At 41.3% G+C, this 24,715-nt stretch overlaps 2 pseudogenes; one reads left to right on the top strand and one right to left on the bottom strand.

The window, feature by feature from the left end:
* The window catches only part of LOC149182805 (disease resistance protein Roq1-like), a 125,974-nt pseudogene that overhangs the window by 38,976 nt on the left and 62,283 nt on the right, over positions 1-24,715 (bottom strand).
* The window catches only part of LOC149182806 (uncharacterized), a 35,579-nt pseudogene continuing 20,965 nt past the window's right edge, over positions 10,102-24,715 (top strand).

Genomic DNA, 24,715 nt, shown 5'->3' with positions numbered 1-24,715 from the left:
GGGTTAGAAACATACTCTAACACTGAAGCTCTACCTGCTGCTGACAAGTGCTCCCTCTCTGACCTCTACACTACTGCAACATCTCCATGCATCTCGAACTATTGCACCCTTCTCTGTGCTACCTTGCACTGTGCAACACACTTGTGCCTCTTTCATTGCTACAACCTGCATGCTCTGCGTTGTCTTGGGATTCCCTGCACCGTAGCTCTCTCTGCCACTCCATCCACATCTGTCTCTACCCAATCAGTCAATTCTGCTACTCCTCATTGGGGCTCCCATAGAAAAGTCGAATAAAAGAGGTTGGGTACCTCAAGGATCCTTCCCCTCCTCCTTGGGACGATCACTCCACATCGCCCCACCTCCTACCTAGAGGTATGGTTGCATGTGATTCCTCAGCCCACCTGGCTCGAAGTCTCCCCCCATTGGAGGTCCATGCATGAGTAGATGTCTCTACTCGATTTGATCTTAGCTTCCCCTGTTGTGGCTACTCCACAACCTCCGGAAGATGCTGCACCAATCATGGCTCCCCCACGATCATGTGAGACTTATTCTAGCGCTGCATGTTGGGAGGTAATATACCCTCCCTCTCAACCACCAAGTCTCCATCAGTTGCCTTGTTGCTCAAGGCTTTGCATGCATCTTGAACCTCAAGAGCATACAGGTTCTTGACCTGTGAACCAATCTGCTTCACCTGTCTAGTGATGATGTGTCTAAGGAAAACCTTTCCCTTACTGAAGACTACATCATAGACTCTATCTTCCAGCATCGCGATTGACGCCAAGTTTCTCTTTAGTCTTGGTACATACTTGACATCGGTCAAGGTAAGGCGAGCTCCATGCTCCCTCTAAAAAATAACTGTGCCTACACTTGAGACACTATACTTTTCATCATTACCCATCGCTATGAGTATCTGGAGACCTTTCTCCTCCAAAGTACTGAACAAGCTCTTATCGTTGGTCATGTGGAAAGGAGCTCCACTATCAAGAAACCAACCACTTCTCACCATGGATGAAACCATGCATGTGAAGAGTGTGAAATCCAACTCTAACTGTGAAGCAAGTGCCTCACCTTCAGATCCTTCCCTGGATCCCTTCTCAGGTTTCCTCAGTGGACAATTTGAAACAAAATGGCCCACCTCATGGCAACGAAAGCATCGTACTTTCGATTTGTCAAACTTCTTCCCACCATGGGAAGAATTGGATTCAGAAAGAGAAACTTTCTCCGTCCCCTTCTTCACCTTACTCGCTAAGGCATATTTCTCTTCATCCTCCATGGATGAAGAACCGTCTCTGGTGCTCCGTCTGATCTCCTCTTGCATCAAATCTGACCATAGTCGTTCCCAATCTGGCAGTTTCTCTCTTCCATTAACCAAGTCCTGGTGGCTATGCCAGCTCTTAGGAAGGTCAAGGAGTGCTAGACTCACCATATCATCATCTGTTGTCACGATCCCTACACTTCCAAGCTCATCCCTACATGAGGTGAGATTGTTCAGATACATAGAGATCGCATCATACTTTTCACACTTGATCTTTCGAAGTTTGTCCTTCAGTGCCAGCTTCCACTGATCACTGCTATTCTGATAAAGATCTTTCAATGTTTTCCACATCAAAAACGGAGTCTCCTTCCCATGGAGGCTCAAGACTATGTGATCTAGAACTCCCTCCATGATGATTCTCCTAGCTCTAGCCACACACCTCCTCCATTCCGCCAACTCTTGGGAATTAGATCCTGAGGTCTTGGGGACTTCTTGATCAATGAAGTCCTTCACCCTGTTATCCTCTAATACTGCCTCCATGTGATCCTTCCAGGCTATATAGTTTGAGCTTCCATCCAGTGCATACTCAAGCCTCAAACCATAGAACACCATTTATGAAATTTGAAATGTGATAAGAACTTGATATCTATATCAAGAACACTAAACTTCGTACTTCTCTCTCACTCTGTATACAGTTCTCTGCTTGATCACCTACGCTCTGATACCATGTAGAATTTTCTCTACAAATCAGCTAGCTCACTAATATCATGTAGAAATTTCACCTGCAGATCAAACTGATATATGCAATGTACTAAAGCATAATACTAGATCTACATCTACCATAAACTTTGCGGAAGCTTAATTGAACATGAGAAACATCAAGCATTAATAGATATAACTGAGAATGAGAAGTAATCAACCATAACACAGAAGATATATCCTGGGGAAAGCACCAGCCTAAAACCCCATCTCTCTTTTATTAGTCAAGTAGAAATCCTCAACAACATACAAAAAGAATCAGCTCAAAAGCTATCCTACTCTCTTTGTACTCTGATGATGTAGCTCATGGACTACCTAGACCTGTATATATAGGCTGCACAAGTCCTCCAAGCTCATATTTCCTTGCGTAGTTTTGATTGGGGTCCAATGTCATAACATGTGTGAATTGGCCACATCATACCTGCTGTAACCTCAGGTCCAACTACGCAATCCATAAGGAATAATATTCCTTCTGCATGCAAGGAATATTCACAAGGAATATCCTAGCAACTGATAGTACATTGTCCCTCCATCTAATCTCAACTGGTTCTCTGTCTAAACTGACATGCATGAGTTATCCATGAGTGAATCTTCAGTTATCTGAAAATACCAGTTGTTACATGCATGCAAGCTTTAACTAACTGAACTCTCATTAATTTTACAAACTGTTAAATTAATCTAACTGGACTTGACTCAATTAACTGAGACAACTAATTACAACTCATCCTCATCCTTTAACTGATGGTTACATCCCTCAATCAAAGGAGAAACTGTTGCATGTCCTCACATAGACTTCAAGTTCATGATTCCTTAACTAATTAACTCAAACTAAATTAATAAATTAATATTCAAACTACCGGTAAGACCAAATTCGAATTTTACTTCCTATTTTAGACCAAGGACTGCCTAAAAATAGGAATCCAACCAGAACTACTAAAAATAGAACTTCTATTTTTTAGGACTTACATTTTTCATTCCCTGTTGCCAAATCCAGCACTCATACTCAAGCTGCTATTTTTAGCACTTCTATTTTTACCAATTTCTTGTTGCCAATTTTCAACACTCCCTCTCAACAAGAAAGGCTTCCTCTTGAAGCCGATTTGTACCTCTAGAATAGCCTACATGCAACACATCTACCAAGTGTGGTTGCCCCAACGACTCTGGGAACCACAAAAACTCTCAATTGACCTCTCTATTGGGCTAGAAACATACTCTGATGCTGAAGCTCTACCTACTGCTGACAAGTACTCCCTCTCTAACCTCTATGCTATTGCAATATCTCCATGCATCTCGCACTGTTGCTTCCTTCTCTGTCCTACCCTGCATTGTGCAACACACTTGTGCCTCTTGCATTGTTGTAGCCTGCATGCTCTGTGCCTAGGATTCCCTGCACTGTAGCTCTCTCTGCCACTCCATCCACATCTGTCTCTACCCAAACAGTCAGTTCTACTACTCCTCATCGGGGCTGCCATAACAAAGTCGAATCAAAGAGGTTGGGTACCTCAAGGATCCTGCCCCTCCTCCTTGGGACAATCACTCCACATTTCCACACCTCCTACCTGGAGGTATGGCTGCATGTGATCCCTCAGCCCAACTGGCTTGAAGTTTCCCCCCATTGGAGGTTTCTGCATGAGTAGATGTCTCTACTCAATCCGCTCTTAGCTTCCCCTGTTGTGGCTGCTCCACAACCTCCAGAAGCTGCTGCACCAATCATGGCTCCCCCACGATCGTCTGAGACTTATTCTAGCACTGCATGTTGAGAGGTAATATACCCTCGCTCTCAACCACCAAGTCTCCATCAGTTACCTTGTTGCTCAAGGCTTTGCATGCATCTTGAACATCAAGAGCATATAGGTTCTTGATCCGTGAACCAATCTGCTTCACTTGTCTAGTGATGATGTGTCTAAGGATAACATTTCCCTTACTGAAGACTACATCATAGCCTCTATCTTCCAGCACCGCGATCGACACCAAGTTTCTCTTCGTTCCTGGTAAATACTTGACATTGGTCAAGGTAATGCGAGCTCCATGCTCCCTCTGAAAAATAACCATGCCTACACCTGAGACACTATACTTTTCATCATTACCCATCGCTATGAGTATCTAGAGATCTTTCTCCTCCAAAGTACTGAACAAACTCTTGTCGTCGGTCATGTGGAAAGAAGCTCCACTGTTAAGAACCAACCACTTCCCACCATGGATGAAACCATGCATGCGAAGAGTGTGAAATCCAACTCAAACTGTGAAGCAAGTGCCTCACCTTCAGATCCTTCCCCGGATCCCTTCTTGGATTTCCTTAGTGGACAATTTGTAACAAAATGGCCCACCTCATGGCAATGAAAGCATCGCACTTTCGATTTGTCAAACTTCTTCCCAACATGGGAAGAATTGGATTCGGAAAGAGAAACCTTCTCCTTCCCCTTCTTCGACTTACTCGTTAAGGCACAGTTCTCTTCATCCTCCATGGATGAAGAACCATCTCTAGTGCTCCATCTTATCTCCTCCTGCATTAAATCCGACCATAGTCGTTCCCAATCTGCAAATTTCTCTCTTCCATTAACCAAGTCCTGGTAGCTATGCTAGCTCTTGGGAAGGCCAAGGAGTGCTAGACTCACCATATCATCGTCTGGTGTCACGATCCCTACACTTCCAAGCTCATCCTTGCATGAGGTGACCTTGTTCAGACACATAGAGATTATGTCATCCTTTTCACACTTGATCTTTCTAAGTTTGTCCTTCAGTGCTAGCTTCCTCTGATCACTACTATTCTGATAAAGATCTTTCAATGTTTTCCACATAAAAAATGGAGTCTCCTTCCCATGGAGGCTTGAGACTATGTGATCTCGAACTCCCTCCAGGATGATTCTCCTAGCTCTAGCCACACACTTCCTCCATTCCACCAACTCTTGGGCATTAGATTCTGAGGGCTTGGGGACTTCTTGATCAATGAAGTCCTTCACCCTGTTATCCTCTAATACTGCTTCCATGCAATCCTTCCAGGCTATATAGTTTGAGCTTCCATCCAGTGCATACTCAAGCCTCAAACCAAAGAACGCCATTGATGAAATCTGAAATGTGATAAGAACTTGATATCTATATCAAGAACACTAAACTTCGTACTTCTTTCTCACTTTGTATACAGTTCTCTGCTTGATCACCTGTGCTCTAATACCATGTATAATTTTTTCTACAAATCAGCTAGCTCACTGATATCATGTAGAAATTTCACCTACAGATCAAATTGATATATGCAATGTACTAAAGCATAATACTAGATCTACATCTACCATAAACTTTGTGGAAGCTTAATTGAACATGAGCAACATCAAGCATGAATAGATATAACTAAGAATGAGAAGTAATCAACCATAACATAGAAGATATAACCTGGGGAAAGCACCAGTCTAAAACCCCATCTATGTATTATCAATCAAATGGAAATCCTCAAGAACATGCAAAAAGAATCAGCTCAAAAGCTATCCTACTCTCTCTATACTCTGATGATGTAGCTCAGGGACTACCTAGGCCTGTATATATAGGTTGCACAAGTCCTCCAAGATCCTATTTCCTTGCGTAGTTTTGATTGGGGTCCAATATCATAACATGTGTGAATTGGCCACATCATGCCTGCTGTAACCTCAGGTCCAACTACGTAATCCATAAGGAATAATATTCCTTCTACATGCAAGGAATATTCATAAGGAATATATTAGCAACTGATAGTACATTGTCCCTCCATTTGATTTCAACTGGGTCTCTGTCTGAACTGACATGCATGAGTTATCCTTGAGTGAATCTTCAGTTATATGAAAATACCAGTTGTTACATGCATGCAAGCATTAACTAACTGAACTCTCATTAATTTAACACACTGTTAAATTAATCTAACTGGACTTGACTCAGTTAACTGAGCCAACTAATTACAACTCATCAACTAATTACAACTCATAATTACAACTCATCCTCATCCTTTAACTGATGGTTAAATCCCTCAATCAAAGGAGAAACTGTTGCATGTCCTCACATAGACTTCAAGTTCATAATTCCTTAACTAATTAACTCAAACTAAATTAATCAATTAATATTCAAACTGTTGGTAAGACCAAATTCAAAGTTTACTTCCTATTTTAGACCAGGGACTGCCTAAAAATAGGAATCCAACCAGAACTGCTAAAAATAGAACTTCTATTTTTAGGACTTACATTTTTCATTCCTTTTTGCCCAATCTAGCACTGATACCCGAACTGTTATTTTTAGCACTTATTTTTTTAGCAATTTCTTGTTGCCAATTTTCAACACTCCCTCTCAACAAGAAAGGCTTCCTCTCGAACCTGATCCTGTACCTCTGGAATATCCTGCATGCAACACACATACCAAGTGTGGTTGCTCCAGCAACTCTCGAAACAAGAAAAACCTCCCAACTGACCTCTCTGTTGTGCTAGAAACATACTATGATGCTGAAGCTCTACCTGCTACTGACAAGTGATCCCTCTCTGACCTCTGCGCTACTGCAACATCTCCATGCATCTCGCACTGCTGCACCATTCTCTATGCTACCCTGCATTGTGAAACACACTTGTGCCTCTCGCATTGTTACAGCCTGCATGCTCTGCGCTGTCCTGGGATTCCTTGCACTATGGCTCTCTTTGCCGCTCCATCCGCATCTGTCTCTACCCAATTAGTCAGTTATGCTACTCCTCATTGGGGCTCTCGTAGCAAATTCGAATCAAAGAGGTTGGGTATCTCAGGGATCCTGCCCCTCCTCCTTGGGAAAATCACTCCACATCGCCCCACCTCCTACCTGGAGGTATGGCTGCATGTGATCCCTCAGCCCACCTGGCTCGAAGTTTCTCCCCACTGAAGGTCTCTGCATGAGTAGATGTCTCTACTCGATTTGCTCTCAGCTTCCCCTGTTGTGGCTGCTCCACAACCTCCGGAAGCTGCTGCACTAATCGTGGCTTCCCCATGACCGTCTAAGACTTATTCTAGCGTTGCATGTTGAGAGGTAATATACCCTCCCTCTCAACCACCAAATCTCCATCAATTGCCTTGCTGCTCAAGGTCTTGAACCTCAAGAGCATATAGGTTCTTGACCCATGAACCAATCTGCTTCACCTATCTAGTGATGATGTGTCTAAGGAAAACCTTTTCCTCACTGAAGACTACATCATAGCCTCTATCTTCCAGCATCGTGATTGACACCATGTTTCTCTTCAGTCCTGGTACATACTTGACATCGATCAACGTAAGGCGAGCTCCATGCTCCCTCTGAAAAATAACTGTGCCTACACCTGAGACATTATACTTTTCATCATTACCCATCGCTATGAGTATCTGGAGATCTTTCTCCTCCAAAGTACTGAACAAACTCTTGTTGCCGGTCATGTGGAAAGAAGCTCCACTGTCAAGAAACCAACCACTTCCCACCATGGATGAAACCATGCATGCGAAGAGTGTGAAATCCAACTCGAACTGTGAAGCAAGTGCCTCACCTTCAGATCCTTCCCTGGATCCCTTCTTGGATTTCCTCAGTGGACAATTTGTAACAAAATGGCCCACCTCATGACAATGAAAGCATCGCACTTTCGATTTGTCAAACTTCTTCCCACCATGGGAAGAACTGGATTCGGAAAGAGAAACCTTCTCCTTCCCCTTCTTCGCCTTACTCGCTAAGGCACAGTTCTCTTCATCCTCCATGGATGAAGAGCCATCTCTGGTGCTCCATCTAATCTCCCCCTGCATCAAATTCGACTATAGTCGTTCCCAATCTAGCAGTTTCTCTCTTCCATTAACCGAGTCCTGGTAGCTATGCCAACTCTAAGGAAGGTCAAGGAGTGCTAGACTCACCATATCATCATCTGCTGTCACGATCCCTACACTTGCAAGCTCATCCCTGCATTAGGTGAGCTTGTTCAAATACATAGAGATCGTGTCATCCTTTTCACACTTGATCTTTCGGAGTTTGTCCTTCAGTGCCAGCTTCCTCTGATCACTACTATTCTGATAAAGCTATTTCAATGTTTTCCACATCGAAAATGGAGTCTCTTTCCCATGGAGGCTTGAGACTATGTGATCTCGAACTCCCTCCATGATGATTCTCCTAGCTCTAGCCACACACTTCCTCCATTCCGCCAGCTCTTGGGCATTAGATCCTGAGGGCTTGGGGACTTCTTTATCAATGAAGTCCTTCACCCCATTATCCTCTAATACCACATCCATGTGATCCTTCCAGGCTATATAGTTTGAGCTTCCATCCAGTGCATACTCAAGCCTCAAACCATAGAACGCCATTGATGAAATCTGAAATGTGATAAGAACTTGATATCTATATCAAGAACACTAAACTTTGTACTTCTCTCTCACTCTGTATACAGTTCTCTGCTTGATCACCTATGCTTTGATACCATGTAGAATTTTCTCTACAAATCAGCTAGCTCACAGATATCATGTAGAAATTTCACCTGCAGATCAAACTGATATATGCAATGTACTAAAGCATAATAATAGATCTACATCTACCATAAACTTTGCAGAAGCTTAATTGAACATGAGAAACATCAAGCATGAACAGATATAACTGGGAATGAGAAGTAATCAACCATAACACAGAAGATATATCCTAAGGAAAGCACCAACCTAAAACCCCATCTCTCTATTATTAATCAAGTGGAAATCCTTAACAACATACAAAAAGAATCAGCTCAAAAGCTATCCTGCTCTCTCTGTACTTTGATGATGGAGCTCATGGAATACCTAGGCATGTATATATAGGTTGCACAAGTCCTCCAAGCTCCTATTTCCTTGCGCAGTTTTGATTAGGGTCCAATGTCATAATATGTGTGAATTGGCCACATCATACCTGCTGTAACCTCAGGTCGAACTACACAATCCATAAGGAATAATATTCCTTTTGCATTCAAGGAATATTCACAAGGAGTATCCTAGCAACTGATAGTACATTGTCCCTCCATTTGATCTCAACTGGGTCTCTGTCTGAACTGACATGCAGGAGTTATCCATGAGTGAATCTTCAGTTATATGAAAATACTAGTTGTTACATGCATGCAAGCATTAACTAACTGAACTCTCATTAATTTAACAAATTGTTAAATTAATCTAATTGGACTTGACTCAGTTAACTGAGCCAACTAATTACAACTCATCCTCATCCTTTAACTAATGGTTAAATCCCTCAATCAAAGGAGAAATTGTTGCATGTCCTCACATAGACTTCAAGTTCAGAATTCCTTAACTAATTAACTCAAAATGAATTAGTTAATTAATATTCAAACTGCTGGTAAGACCAAATTCAAATTTTACTTCCTATTTTAGACCAGGGACTGCCTAAAAATAGGAATCCAACCAGAACTACTAAAAATAGAACTTCTATTTTTATCACTTTCATTTTTCATTCCCTATTACCCAATCCAGCACTGATACCCAAACTGCTATTTTTAGCAGTGCTATTTTTAGCAATTTCTTGTTGCCAATTTTCAACAAATTATGCTTGATGTCTGATGCATTTTCTTGAATCCTTAGATTAATGGAGCGACTAGTTTCTCCAATGTAGGGAATCCCACATGATCATGGGATTGAATGAACACATTTCATGTTGTTAGGATTCACAGGGTCCTTAACAGATCTAAGGGAGCTCCTAATAGTATGAAGGGGTTTGAAAAAAGTAGAGACATTATTTTTCTTGAGAACATGAGAAATATTATCAGTTGTTCCATGGATGAATGGAAGAAGAACATGTGAAAAATGTTCACCATGAGACTTTTTAATCGAAGAAACATTATAGGATTTTTGAAAAGCTACAAGACCTTGATGTCTACTATAACCGTTGCTTTTAAAAAAATTTAGAAGGTAGGATTTCTCATCTTCCAGGTGATTTTCGTCAGATACCCTCAATGCATGAGTAGAAAGACTGTTAAGGACCCTGAATTTTTGTGCTGGGAAATGGTGAGAATTAGCATGAAGATGGTATCAGAGCTTGGTTCAGGGCGAACCGAGCTTGATTAAAATCGTGAAGCAGAGATACATATGCCACTTCGTGATAGATGGTACCAGATCCCATTTTGCAAAAAATGGGCTTTACAGAGATTTGGAGTTTTGAAGATTGGCAGAGGCACATCATGGGGCCAAGTCAAACTGAAAAAATATTGGAAGATATTGAACGAAAATTGATGGAATTGAAGGAAGCGTTTCATGTGATAGGAAAGGCTCTTTGTGCATTAGCTAAGGAAGGGATATATAACATGAATAGAAGTGAATTCTATCAACTCATGGGGAAAGTGGACCTTAAAGAAGTAGGAATGAGAAAGTTGAAAGAAGAGCAAGGTGTGCTACAGAAGATGGCAACCGAGCTTGGAATAAAAAGGACTCTTGAGAAAGAGCAAGTCGTAGCTATTACTCATGTTGAGAAGGAAGTTGTGATACATAACGAAGAGGAGCTTGGTGGGATAGAGCCTACTATAGCTGAACCTAATTTGGAGGATGTTGGAGATGTGCCAAAGAAAGAGGAGGAACTTAGGGTGATTGAATTAGCCCAAGTTGAGCTATATTCGTGCACATTGCAGACATTGGAGCAAGGAGGCACTCACATGGAGATACCTCATAAAGATGCAAGTATATTGTTACTTGAGTTTCATTAGAGATTTTGGAGGATGGGCCCTATGCAGGGATGGGAAAAGGAAGTTTTCCAATGCAATGGAAAACATTTCCATGGATGACTACAATGAGACCTTGTGCATTGAGGAAGGAAAGAGCATTGGTTGTTGCAAGAATTGTTGGTGAAATTTGTGACCTTATGGCAGAAGGTGCAAATTCCCATGACAAGGGAGGAACATGATGAGCTTTGCGAGGGATGAGTCATGCTTAGCCAAGTGGAGAATTGGATAAGTCCCTGACATGACTCATGGAAATATTGGAGAAAGGGCACACCAGAGTTATGATGATATGATACTTGGGTGGACTTCTTCATGGCTGAGACAAAGAGGCAGCCTTAATGGACCTTTAGTTGGGGAGGCGACAACGATGGAAGGAACCTATGATATGATGTGATATGAGGTTTGAGCGACTGAGGGCACTAAACCTGATTGAGAATGAGGATGTGATGACCGAAGTTGTGATAGTTCTACTAGGGTGGAAAAGATGGGCAATAGGAGTCATGGACATCGAGTTGGATAGTTGAGAGCATGACAGACTTTGTGTAGGGACATTATATAGGAACAATTATAAAGATGTCACTTATGGGCATCCAAGGAGGAGTGCCAAGGAAGGGATGTTGTGCGGATGGACTTACTGATGCGACATGGAGATATTTTGCAGATGAGCCAATGGGGGATGTTGTGCACATTTGTACAACAAGGCCATGGATAGTCTTTGGAGATATGGGCAGCCTATGAGAGTATTCATATGACTGAGAGGGAAGGGACAGCTTGCGATGGCACTTGAGACCAATTCAAGTGTGCTTGCTGAGGAGTTGGATGGAGATGGGTCATGGGAGCTCATGATGACTTTAGAGAGTTGCAGTTGATGAGGAATTCATATTATGGTGGTCTTGGAGTATTTGGTTCATTGAGGAGTTGAGGTCAGAGGTGTACTAGACCTTGATGCAGTATGGGATGCATAACTTGGACACATTGTGGGGTGTGTTCGTGAGGAGTGACTTAATGGATACGATAGAGACGAGACACTTTGGAGTTGATGGAGTTACAACTATGGAGATGCCTTGGTGGGAGCACTTGGGCATGGGTTGAGTTGATGAGACTTAACCGTTTTTGAAGGACATGGTGGTTGATTGGTCTATGACCATGGGCAGCACATGGATGAGATGATGAGGTAGGTGTAGAATTTCCCCTTTGACATTATTGATGGATATCATACCGCATATGAGATGGAGGTTTCTTCATGGACTTGGATATGGCACATTGAACATTGGATTGATGGGAGGAGTCCTTGATTGATTTGAGGAGAAGGGCCTCTCACACATGGATGATGATGCTTAGATGGATGTAGATGATTGATGAGAAGCACATAGACATTAGCATCGATGACAACATGTTGCAGATGAGATGCAAACTGCTTCACTGACATGGACATGGCTTACTTTGCACTTGGCTAGAGATGGGATGGATTCTTGATTGAGTTGATGTTGCGACAAGATCTAGAGAAATGACCAACAGTGACATGAGGACGTGCATTCGCATGGTTTGAGCATGATAGTTGGACTAATCACTGACTAGTTCAATTCATGGGGAATGTCATTGTATTGATATGTGTTTGACTTGAGTTGGAGTATCATAGCAGAAATTCACATGATGATGATACATGGTGCATTGACATGACATATGTTGCAATGAGAGAATGTAGCTAAGTTGGAGGGGCCCACCTTCCATGGTGGGGAAGCACGTGGAGATTGCGACAAATGATGGTTGATGATCATGGATTTAGGATACTTTCCATTATGGAGTCATGAGCCTTGATGGAGGTTCATACGATGGTGAGAAGGGAGTAGCGTAGCATGAGCATCTGATGTTGGAGCTAATGACACTTTTCACATTTTGGTCTTGGGGATGGAGTTTTCCAAGATGATGTGTTGTCAAAGACGAAATTTTTTTTATAGTGGGGGAAGATGTCAGGGCCTTGAGTTGCGCGAGTGCCCGTGATGACCACCAGTGGGCGAGAGAGTCAAAAACACTGACGATGCGGTAATGGGCATGTCGGAGTTGTGAGGTGGGCATGCAGACGTAGTGGTGGGTGTGTTGTAGTGATGGGTGTGTGTGTTCGGTTCAAGGTGACTCGTGCTCAGTTAAAGGTGCATGATGGAAAAGTTCTTTTAAAGGCGTGCAGATGGTGAGCTCGGTTAAAGGTGTGCATACAGACGTGGGGATGGGCGTGTGGATGGACATCCAGACAGGCGTGTAGATGATGAGTGTGATCGGGCATGTGGACATGCGAAGTCATGAAAAGGCGTTGGAGGGTGTCCACCTGAACACACCAAAAATATCGTGTCAGGGCATCCGTCCAAACGAGTCACATGGGTTCAGCACACGGGTCGGTCGAACGAGTTGAGGGTGTCTGACCAAACGAGTCACACGGGTTGGTCAGGTGGAGCACACAGGTCAGGTCGGCTGAGTGGAGTATACGGGTCGAATAGACATGTCGGTTCATCAATCGTTTGCACAACAAGCATGTATATTGAATGAAGATATGTTTGTTCAAGGAATCATCATCTCAACCAAGTTTAGTAGGGAAAATGAGTCTGAAGCGTTTGGGTCATTAAGTGAGTTGCAGGGTGTGCAAGGCCATGGCAAGGCATGTGCTCCCACAAACAGGCAGAACGAAGTTCTGAATTTTTTTTTGCAAGAGTTTGGTCTAAATGAATTTTCTGAACGAGATTTTGGAACGAGTTTCAGCACACGAGTTTGGAAACGAGTTGTTGAACGAGTTTCATCACACAGGTTGGAAACAAGTTGTTGAACGAAAAGATGACATGGGTTTGTCAAATGAAGTTCTTGCATGACTCGGGTATGTCACACAACCCGAGTGGGTTGCACGATTGGGGTGGGCTACATGACTTGTGCGGCTTGCACGACCCAAGTGGGTTGTACAACCCAGGAAGGTTGAACAAAAATTGTGCATGGGTTGCATGATTGGTTCAGTGTTCGGGTGAATAGTGCAGAGGGTTGCACAACATGGGTAGATAGGTGGGAAATCCTTCATGATAGGCTGCATGGTCTGGTGTTTTTTGAAAAATTGTCGCATAGTTGTAAAACATTGTGAACTTGTAAAATAACTTGCAGCTCTTTATAAGTATATTGGGTATAATGTTCAGTAGTTGCCCCTCCCTTCATAATCTTGCATACAATGTCATATTTTTGTTTTGGATGAAGTCATACATGTTATGAAGTAGATGTTAATGAAAGTTAAATGAATGTATTTCCACTGCATTTATGTGAATAAGTGAACACTTAATGAAAAATAAAATAAGTGTTGGTGATAGGCATATTTCATTAACTATAGTAGTCTTGAAACGAAAAGGTTGGGTGGTGCCGCACCTTTCCCACAAGTGGAAATTGAGTCACCACTATTGTGGAGGTGTTATAGATTGATTATACGTATATGGATTACATGTGATGTTTTGATGATGAAGGTGTTGTTGAGAAAGAGAACCTTATTTAGAGTGGGGGAGGATGTCAAGGTTTCGAGTCAGGAGCGCCTGAGAGAGTCGAAAAATTGAACCCGTAGTATGGGCACACCTTGATGTGTGATGGGCACCTGCTTTTAGTTTTTCGACTCTCTCAAGCACTCCTGAATCGAAGCCCTAACATCCTCCCCCACTCTAAATAATGTTTTCGTCCTCGACAACACCATCATCATCAAAACATTGCAAAATTTCACTAGCTCCAACATCCAATGTCCATGCTACCCAACTCTGCTCTACATCGCGTAAACCTCTATCAAGGCTCATGACTCCACAAAATGAGAAAGTCTCCTCAATCCATGATCATCAACCACACCTATCGCTAAGTGTTGGAGGCAACCCATGGGTGCGACGATGCACACAAACGGACACAAGTCGTGTGTCTTTGGAGGTTAGTCAGGCATGTTTTATGGTAGGTCGACCCATGTTAAAATGGAACGACGTGTCCCTTGGATTAAACACACTTGGGGAATTCCCACTAGTGGTTAATTTCTTGATTAATTAATTATCTGTCACGTCTATCACACCCCTATCCTAAGGGTAGTTTTTCAACCACACATAGGCAGGTGTGACACCACCATACTTTTTCTTTTCACCAATAAACAAGAGCACGAACTACACATGCTTTCAACACTTAACCAATTTATTCACCAAGTGTTCATAATGCAGTGGAATAAACATTCATGTTATCTTCTTCAATTAATCTTTCATCAATATGTAGTGGAAATCATAACACAAGTATACACATATACTTGGGATGGGAAACTCCCATAAAGTTTGCCCAACAGTTATATAAAATATTCAAGTAATGTACAATTACAATATTATACAAATTTTCCCAAGTTCGTCTAGCCATCTACAAACATTTCCAAGTTTGCTCGACATTTGTGCCCGGGTGGTGCAGAACTACAACTTGTCCACGTTATCTCTGTTAGAAACCCATAAATAGTGCTGCCCGAAGTTGTGAAACACCTTACTGTTCAGACATGCCCAACTCCATTGTTCAACCCTACCCAAGTCTTTCAGTTGTGCCCAAATTCTACATTCGACCATGCCTAACACTTCATTCAGCCATGCCTAGATCATATGTTCAACTATGCCTACCTCATTCTTCAACCGTTGTGCCCAACTTCATTCCATTGTGACCGCACCAAACTTTCATTGTGCATCGTTCCTGTTCACTCCACCATGCAACATTGCTCGTCAAGCAAGTGCATTTCCCGGGCCAGTGTCAGCGGCATCGCCTTCCCATGCCATGTTGTGGCCTACCTTCTTGCCGCTACTTGAACCCAAACTTTGTTGCCTCTGCCCTGTGGTCCGTCCCCCTGTTTGGCCCCTTCACTCTGCATCTATATCCTATTGCTTCACAATTTTTCTTGAGTGTCTAATCATTGGATGATGTCCCTTGGTCGAATTCCCTCTGCCTTTGCTTATACACGTTCTCCAAGTGTGGTTAATACAAGGGGCACTTCCTTCCATTTGAACATTGGTTGAACTACCATAAAACATGTTTGGTCGACTTTCCAAGACACACGACTCACATCCATTCCTGTGCATCATCTCACCCATGGGTCGGATCCAACACTTAGCTGATTACACTCATCGTCTCATGTCGAACACCTACCAAAGTTGCCTAACTCTCCCGCACATGGTCACCTCGTTCACCTAGGCAAGCGCCCACCTGGACGCCCAACATGGGTCGTTCACGCGTCCTCAGCCACTGACTCGCCCATCGTGCACATATCAAGGGAAGGGCACCCGACCAAAACAATGCACCCACTATGTGTGTGCCCATCACCATTGCACATAACTGAATGTCATGGCAAGTCGTCACACATAACCAAACACTCCACCCGAGTCACCTTTAACCCAATGCGGGTGCCTGTCGCACATCTAGGCATGCCCGTACTATAGGTTCAGTCTTTCAACTCTCTCGAGTGCTCTTGACTCGAAGCCCTGACATCCTACCCCATTCTAAATAAGTTTCTCATCCTCGAAAACACCATCATCATCAAAAAATCGCAAAGTGTCTCTAGCTCCAACATCTAATTTCCATGTTACCCAACTCTTCTTTACATCACATAAACCTCCATCAAGACTCATGACTCCATAAACGAGAAAGTCCTCCCAATCCATGATCATCAACCACATCTGTCTCAATCCCCTCAAGTTGCCCCATCATGGAAGGTTGGTCCCTCCAACTCAAGCTACATGCTCTCGCTTCAACATATATCATGTCGACTCACCATGTATCATCATCATGTGAACTACTGCCATGATACTCCAACTCAACTCAAACACGTCTCAGTACACTATTAACCCCCATCACTTGAACTAGTTGGATGGCTAGTCCAAACATCATCCAATCCATGAGAATGCACCTCCTCATGTCATCATGATTTTTTTCTCCAACATCATGTCACAACATAAACTCAATCAAGAATCCATCCCATCTCTATCCAAAAGTAAAATAAGCCATTTTCAGGTCCATGAAGTGGTCTGCATCTCGTCTGCAACATTTTTCATTGATGCTAATGTCCATGTGATTCTTGTCAATTAGCTACATCCATCTAAGCATCATCATCCATGTGTGAGATTTCCTTCGAGCAAGAACTCCTCTCATCAATACAATGCTCAATGTGTCATATCCAGGTCCATGAAGAAATCTCCATCTCATTTGTAATATGTCATCCATCAAATCTGTCAAAGGGGTAAGTCTACACCTGCCTCATCATCCCATCCATGTGTTGCCCATGATCATACACTAGTTAGACACCATGTCTATCAAAATTGGTCAAGTCTCATCAACTCAACCCAGGTCCAAGTACTCCTACCAAGGCATATCCATCATTGCAACTCCATACAACTCTAAAGTGTAACGTCTCTATCATATCCATCAATTCACTCCTCACGAAAACACCCCGTAATGTGTCTAAGGTATGCATCCCATACAACATCAAAGTCAATTACAACATCTGACTTGATTACCTCAACGAATTGGACACTCCAATACCACCATAATATGAAGTCTCCATCAGTTGCAACTCTCTCAAGTCATCATGAGCTCCCATCACCCATCTCCATCCAACACTTCCACAAGCATACCTGTCTCAGATGCAAATGCCATCGCAAGATGCCTCTGCCCTCTTGATTGTATGGACACTCTCATAGGCTTCCCATATCTCCAAAAAAAACCATGGCCTTGTTGTAAAAATGTGCAAAACATTCCCATCAGCTCATCTGCAAAACTGTCTCCATGTCACATCAAAAATTCCATCTGCACAAGATCCCTACCTTGGTACTTCTCCTTGGATGCCCATAAGTGACATCTCTATGAGGGCTCCTGCATAATGTGTAATAACCTCCTCCCACATCTACCCAAGCAACCGGACAGACAGGGTAAACATGCGACGAGTGGCCACTATGATATGATTCGACCTCATAAGTCACGTTAAGGAAGTGGAACTGACGGAAACACACCATACAAGCATTCAACATCAACTACAGGACCGTCAGAAGCCAATCCAATACTTTAGATAGCTTGCCCTTGTGTCCCACTGAATTTTTGGACAACATAAGCCTCAGTCGATCTCATGCTATAGGCATGACAGGGTCTAGAAACCCAAAGTCACTCCCACAGGCTTGCCTACCAGCGACTAGAGACTACATTTGTCAGTACTATGCCAACAACCCTAGGATTTGAGCCACTTTTTCAAGCCCTGAGCCTAGGTCACTTCCCATAATTGAACCATCTCTTTAGAATAGTAAAATAACCTGGAAATGATAGTATTAAAATAAATACTTATTTAAGACCTTGATTGGACCCCTACTATACGCGATAGGCATTTCGTAAAACATATCACAAATATGTAATCTATAGGTGTAAATAACAGTTCTGAGCATAGGGATCTCATACTTAGCTGAGAATCGCTAAGAACCATTGATGCCTCAACACATCAACTTCCATTCCATCCATTCGGTCATAGATACATTGATCATTCAATTACAAGTAAAAACATGATGAAATCCATACATGGTTGTTTTCATAAAACACATACATAACCAACATAATAGCAATATAAATACTCATGAAAGTAGAGCCATATAGACCACATATAATCCATCAAAATGCTCATATAAATACAAGGAGAAATAACCTTTCATTAAAGAAGCAAAACCAAAACTTGGTATGGGACTTCCACATTCCACATGACCATAGAATGGCTAAGCCAAATCTCTCTTCAGCCTTTCACCCCCGTGCCATATTCCAAGCATGAATGTGGGATCTCATATAACACATCAATCAAAACTCATCCAAGGATTCTAGAGGTCATCCACCTCAACCGATGAAATATTGCTTCCACCTCACGGTCGAACATCATAAAACCATCATCAGATTGGTCTCCATCCAAGCCTTGCAGGCCTTCTAGCATTTGTTCCAACCAAGGCTTCCAGGACTAGTAACTCAACCCACAACTTTCATCGGGCTTCCAGGGAATTTGTCCAACCAAGGCTCCTAGGACTAGTAACTCAACCCACCAAGGGCTTCCAGAGAGTTTGTCCAACCAAGGCTTCCAGGACAAGTAACACAACCCAAGTTGTTATAAGGCTTCCTGAGCGCTTTTCCAACTAGGGATTCCACGAACTTATAACTCAACCCAAGCTAAGGAAACATGAGAGCCAACAAAAAAAAATAATGAAAGTATACCCACAATCACCATGGTTATCCAGGAGATGGCAAGGCTAGGCAAATCCACTATCAATCTAGGAAATCCTCCATGCTAGTGACAAATCATAACCAAGAAACCACATGCATGTGCCATGCATGCCAAAACTAGTGAGGAAAACATAAATGTAACTTGGTACCTACAAGAAAAACTATTGTAGTTGCTGATTCCGATGCCCTCTTGCACTTTCCTGCCCTTCCTTTTCCTTCTTGCTCCAAAAATCCTAGTATGCCACACCCTCCAAGAGTGCTCCAAGAAAACTCTTAGTATCCAAGATTATGAGAGAGACATAATAGAAGAGAGCTCCACCAAAACATGTAAATCTTACCAAATGATCCTCATAATCCTTTTTATGAATGAGGCCTCTATTTTCTTAATTTTCCATTATTTTCCTTCAATTTCCTCCCCACATGAAACCTGTGACTTTTCACCTTCCTTTTCTCCTAATTTCCATTATTTTCGTAAATAAAATGCCAATAAATGCCTTATTCCTTTCCAAAGACTTAGCCATTTCCTTAGCCATAATAAACTGAATCAACACCCACTAGGATGTTTCCCCCACCATTCAGATTGGAATATGTGTCGCAGCAATCGTGGACTTAAATATATTTTACATGAGTTTTTAACCAGGGTCGTTACAGAACCCTCCCTGTTGGGGGAACACCGTCCTCGGTGTTCAATGACACCTATAACCAAAAAGATGGTTGAAAACAAAATGTACTGCCCATGGAGCTTTGTAACATAGATCGTTGCAATATTTACAATGACCACTATTGAAACATGACAATCATACCATTTACTGGATCTTTATATCATAGCTCATTACAGTATTTACAATAACCACATATACACATACACATTTGCTTCAACCAGCAAATAACCATAATGTTTATGAAGTTTTATAAATCCATCTTGATACTGTATTTGCAATAATACACAAATATACACATGCACATTTTTTGAACCAAAAAATAAAAGGATACAATGCTTGCATATGCAACAAGGGAATCCAAAGGCTCACATCTCCACCCTAAAATTAATACCAGCACTCACCTCCTTCCTAAGAAGTCGATAATCCACTACAAAGTCAAATTTGCATCCAATGTCCAACACTAAAATCCAGCGCCACTTGTCCTCTCAATGAACAGTTACTAGCTCATTATTCTAGGGCACATTCCCAATGTGCATCTGATTCCATCTAGAAATGCTAATGACCAAAACAAACATATTCACTACCTTCCCTTCTTTGCTACACAGTCCCTCGGGTAATCTAGTCACCCCTTCCATGCAATCACTCACCTCCCAAGTTTCGCTGGCACCCCCATTCCGGGAAGTCCATCCCTTGGTAAGGCTTCCTCGCATTGGAAGATACAAAAACCAAGGGATATCCCTGCCTTAAAACCATCATACCGGTCATAGCATGCTCATCGCAATCAATGGACACTGTTGGATATCAGTGTCCCACAATGGCTCTACTCCTGAAGTGATTTACCAACATACTACTGCATGTTCCAATTTCTTTCATTGTTGCTGCTAATTCTTGCAGTCGATTTTGGCCATTCAGCCGGGCATGTTCATGCATTCCTATTCCAAGCACATAATTTCCATTATATTCAAAATAAATTGAAATAACTTCAAATCATACCTCATTGGTATCTCGATAATAAGGTACACTTGCAATCTTGTCTACTTCCTGTCACACGAGTCAAACTAGCATCTTTGACCAAATCATCATGTATATACATATCACATCAGGTTAGCTCAAAATACAACTATCATAGATCAAAATCATAAATCACATGTAACCATCATAAACCAAAATCATAGATCACCTATAATCATCATAAACCATAATCATAAATCACATGTATAATAAAGCTGAAATAAAATACTGATACTTATCCTTCATCGATCCTTACTTCTGCATTTGTTCTTTCTATACACACACCAGATCGGTTGCCACACCCAACAAACACCAAGTGCCTTCTCCTCAACCAGGTGCACATACGCATAGTGTACATCACACACATACAACCACACACAACATACACATCATGCAATACATGCGCCTACACCTGACACACAACACATACACCTACACCTAGTGTACAACACAACACAATACATATGCCTACATCTGATGTACAACACAATACATACACCTACACCCGATGTACAACATATCACAAATACTTATCTAGAGTGCAACATAATGAATTCATATGTCACAATACCATGATTGCACAATGCACATACATAGTACCGCATGCTCGCAACACAACATGTACGATATGCACTCAATCCCACACGTACACCAGTACCACATGTACCAAGCACCACCTGCACAAGATGTTCACAACATCACATGTACATGACACCACTTGCACAATGTGTACACAACACCATATGTACATTGCACCACTGTACAACGTGTACACAATACCACATGTACATAGTGCCACACACATGACATGTATGCGACACCACATGTACACAACGCTACATGCACGACATGTACACAACACCACTTTCACATAGCGCCACTTGTACAACATGTACACAGACCACATGCACAAAACACCACTTGTACAATCATGCACAAAATACCATATGTACATAGCGCCACATGTACAACATGCATGCAACACCACCTATACATAGCACTGCATATCCAACACGTACATAGAAACATATGTACACATCACTGCATATCCAACATGCGCACAACATCATATGCACACAACACCACATATCCATCATGCACACAGTACAATATTTACACAACACTGTATATCCAACATGTACATGGCATCATTTATACCCAACACTGAATATGCAACATTCATACAACACTGTTTGTACTAACACCATGTACATAACATTGCATAAACAACATGTACACACGCTATATATACACAATATTGCATGCACACAACATCACAGATGCAACATGTAAAACATATACAACATATGCACAATAGTAGTAACACACATCCAAAACCACACTATCTCTACCAGGTAACCTTGCTTCTAATGTCTCTTCACCATCCATGCTTATCCTAGCATGTCGCAAAGCACATTGTTTTCATTCTGGTGATGTGCCCTTCAACATTACCTATCACAACATAAACATAGGCATAATAAAAGCATATAATATCAATTCATATCTGCATGATACTGACCTCATATATTTTTCAGGACTACTCTTCCCACTTGATTCCTCATAAACCAGGAATCTCTTCATGTCATCTTCCTGCGTAAGAAATCATTCCTCCACAAGAATGATCCTTGATGATTGTGTCAAACATTGACATAGATACATGGATACATACATACATATAGCTAAACATTAGAATAAACAATCATGATCCTGCCATACAACAATATGCATACATACCTATAAACATCAACATGAAATAATAACGATCTAGTCAGTCAACGACATACATACATACATATGTACACATATAGACATTAGCATAATCATGATCACAACGTAATTACTAGATATCATAAGGTCAAGGTTAAGAGAACTTCCTACATGCAAATCACTCATTCGTCTGGAATTAGGGTTTCCAAACATAGCCAAAGGAATTTTTTCCCAACTCCTTTCTTTTACCTTTTTAACTTGTTTCAATTGAGTCTTAGTATGTGCTATCACATCATCCAACTGTTAGTTATATAAATAAATCAATTTTTAGCTTTTTACGCTAATACCAAGCATATTACCCTGCAACTGCTCACACATGTCGATCACATGTTCCAATTATGAAGACAATCATATCTATCAATTTGAAATCAACCTTTACCAAGACTTAAAATCATGTTATAATCCATAGTAAAATCATAGTCATTAGACATAATGCTACAACTATCACCTACTTAAACTCAAGTACATATCAGTTGTCTCAACACATATGTATTAGTACAATCATCTTAAAACAAGATCATTCAAACACATACTCATATTATGAAATTCATCAAACATTGAAACAACTGTAAATATACCATGTTAGATCAATCGACTAGATGAAATAATAGACACCAAACATGCAAACATCAAATAGATGACATAATCAAACAACCAAGCACAAAATATACGACATAAGCAAACTCATACCTTAATTTATCTTAGGGGAGACTATCTTTTCTGCATAATCAATCTAGTTAGCATGATATAACCTCACAACATATCAACTCAACCATAAATAAGGTCATGATATCCATAACAGTAACTAGTTAACATGTTCACATCATAACTCATAAGCATTTATCGTTCATGCATAACAACCACGTGTGCAAATTCATCACATATATGTTGCCTCATACCTGAATATCATAACCATAACCATCTGCATAGTCCAATCCAATTTATCATGATACATATAACATCAAGATAATAATTTTATAACCCTAATCTTCAAGTTAACTAACATATAACAACAATTAGTTAACATATAACATGCTCATCAACAACATATGACATAATCATCAATCTAACAATCATATAACAACAAGTTAACCTATAACATACTCATCAACAACATATAGCATGATCACCAAGTTATCTAACATAAAAACAAAAATAGCAATGCATACAACCACATGTTACTATCATTCATGACTATCCGACACATGTGCTTGTCACTATACTAATCAACTATCATCTATCATGTATGTAACCATAACATCAAAAAAAATGTACATAAACCTAATGCATATGACAATCCTTAACTTACATACCTGCATGCCAAACATACAATACTTGTATGATGATATGCTCTTATCCCAAAGTCTAACACTGTAACCTCATTATGATGATCTGCATCTCCTGCTCTATCTCAGTGAAAACTTTAGCATCATAACAACCAATATCATCATGATGGCCTAAATTGTATACCATAACTTCACAAGGCATGTTTGACCTACTATTCATGCATAACTATAACCAAGACCATACATGCATAACAAATGCATATAGACATATAACACATGAGTACCCAACCATATACACATCATTCTAGCTAGGGTCCAGTCATCAAGGCATGACCATGTCAACTACACAAACCATGAACTAATGCATGACAACAACAACCACACAACGTGAATTTGATAACATGTGAACACTGACGTGCACAACAATGTTGTTGGGTTGTGTTATATTCTTTCCACGACTAGCCTATGTAGTTAACCGGGGTTTAAAGGGGGGCAGAGACCCCATCGTTGCGCCAATTGTGTAGAGGGGGGAGTCATAAGGGGTTTGAGGGGTAGAGGTAACCCCACTCTATGGGGTCTAGGGCAGCACCCCGAATTTTTTTTTTTTTTGGACCCTATATTAGGTTGGGTGGACCTACCTACGGTTTTGTGCATGATTTTCGCACATGGTTTTGGACCGATGGTTTTTGGTCCATGGTTTTGGACGATGGTTTTCGGTCCATGGTATTGGATGCTTCGGCATGTATAAATATGTATTGTAACATTGAAAGGAACATAATGAAAAATCAAGCTGGTAGACCTGGTTTTGGGATCCATGGGAAAATCTCTATGTATATGTGTTTTATGTGTTATGCTCTCGCATTGTTTATTTTCTATGTTTTAGAATTCATATGCAGGTAATTTCTGTACGGGGTTTAAACCTACATTTGGTATCATAGTTGTTTTGGCTTCAAGGAGACACCTTTGTTGCTGAGGGGTTTCTCTCGGGCCTATGGTAGACCCTATTCAGTGGGAGATCTGCGAGATCAATTCTAGTGGTGAAAGAAGATG

This window comes from Pinus tabuliformis, chromosome 3_2, assembly GCF_031772625.1.
Source record: "Pinus tabuliformis cultivar Carrire ecotype Pingquan chromosome 3_2, CPIR1, whole genome shotgun sequence".
In the NCBI taxonomy this organism is placed as follows: Eukaryota; Viridiplantae; Streptophyta; class Pinopsida; order Pinales; family Pinaceae; genus Pinus; species Pinus tabuliformis.
Note: the sequence above shows the minus strand (reverse complement) of the source record. Positions and strands in the feature narration are given on the sequence as shown.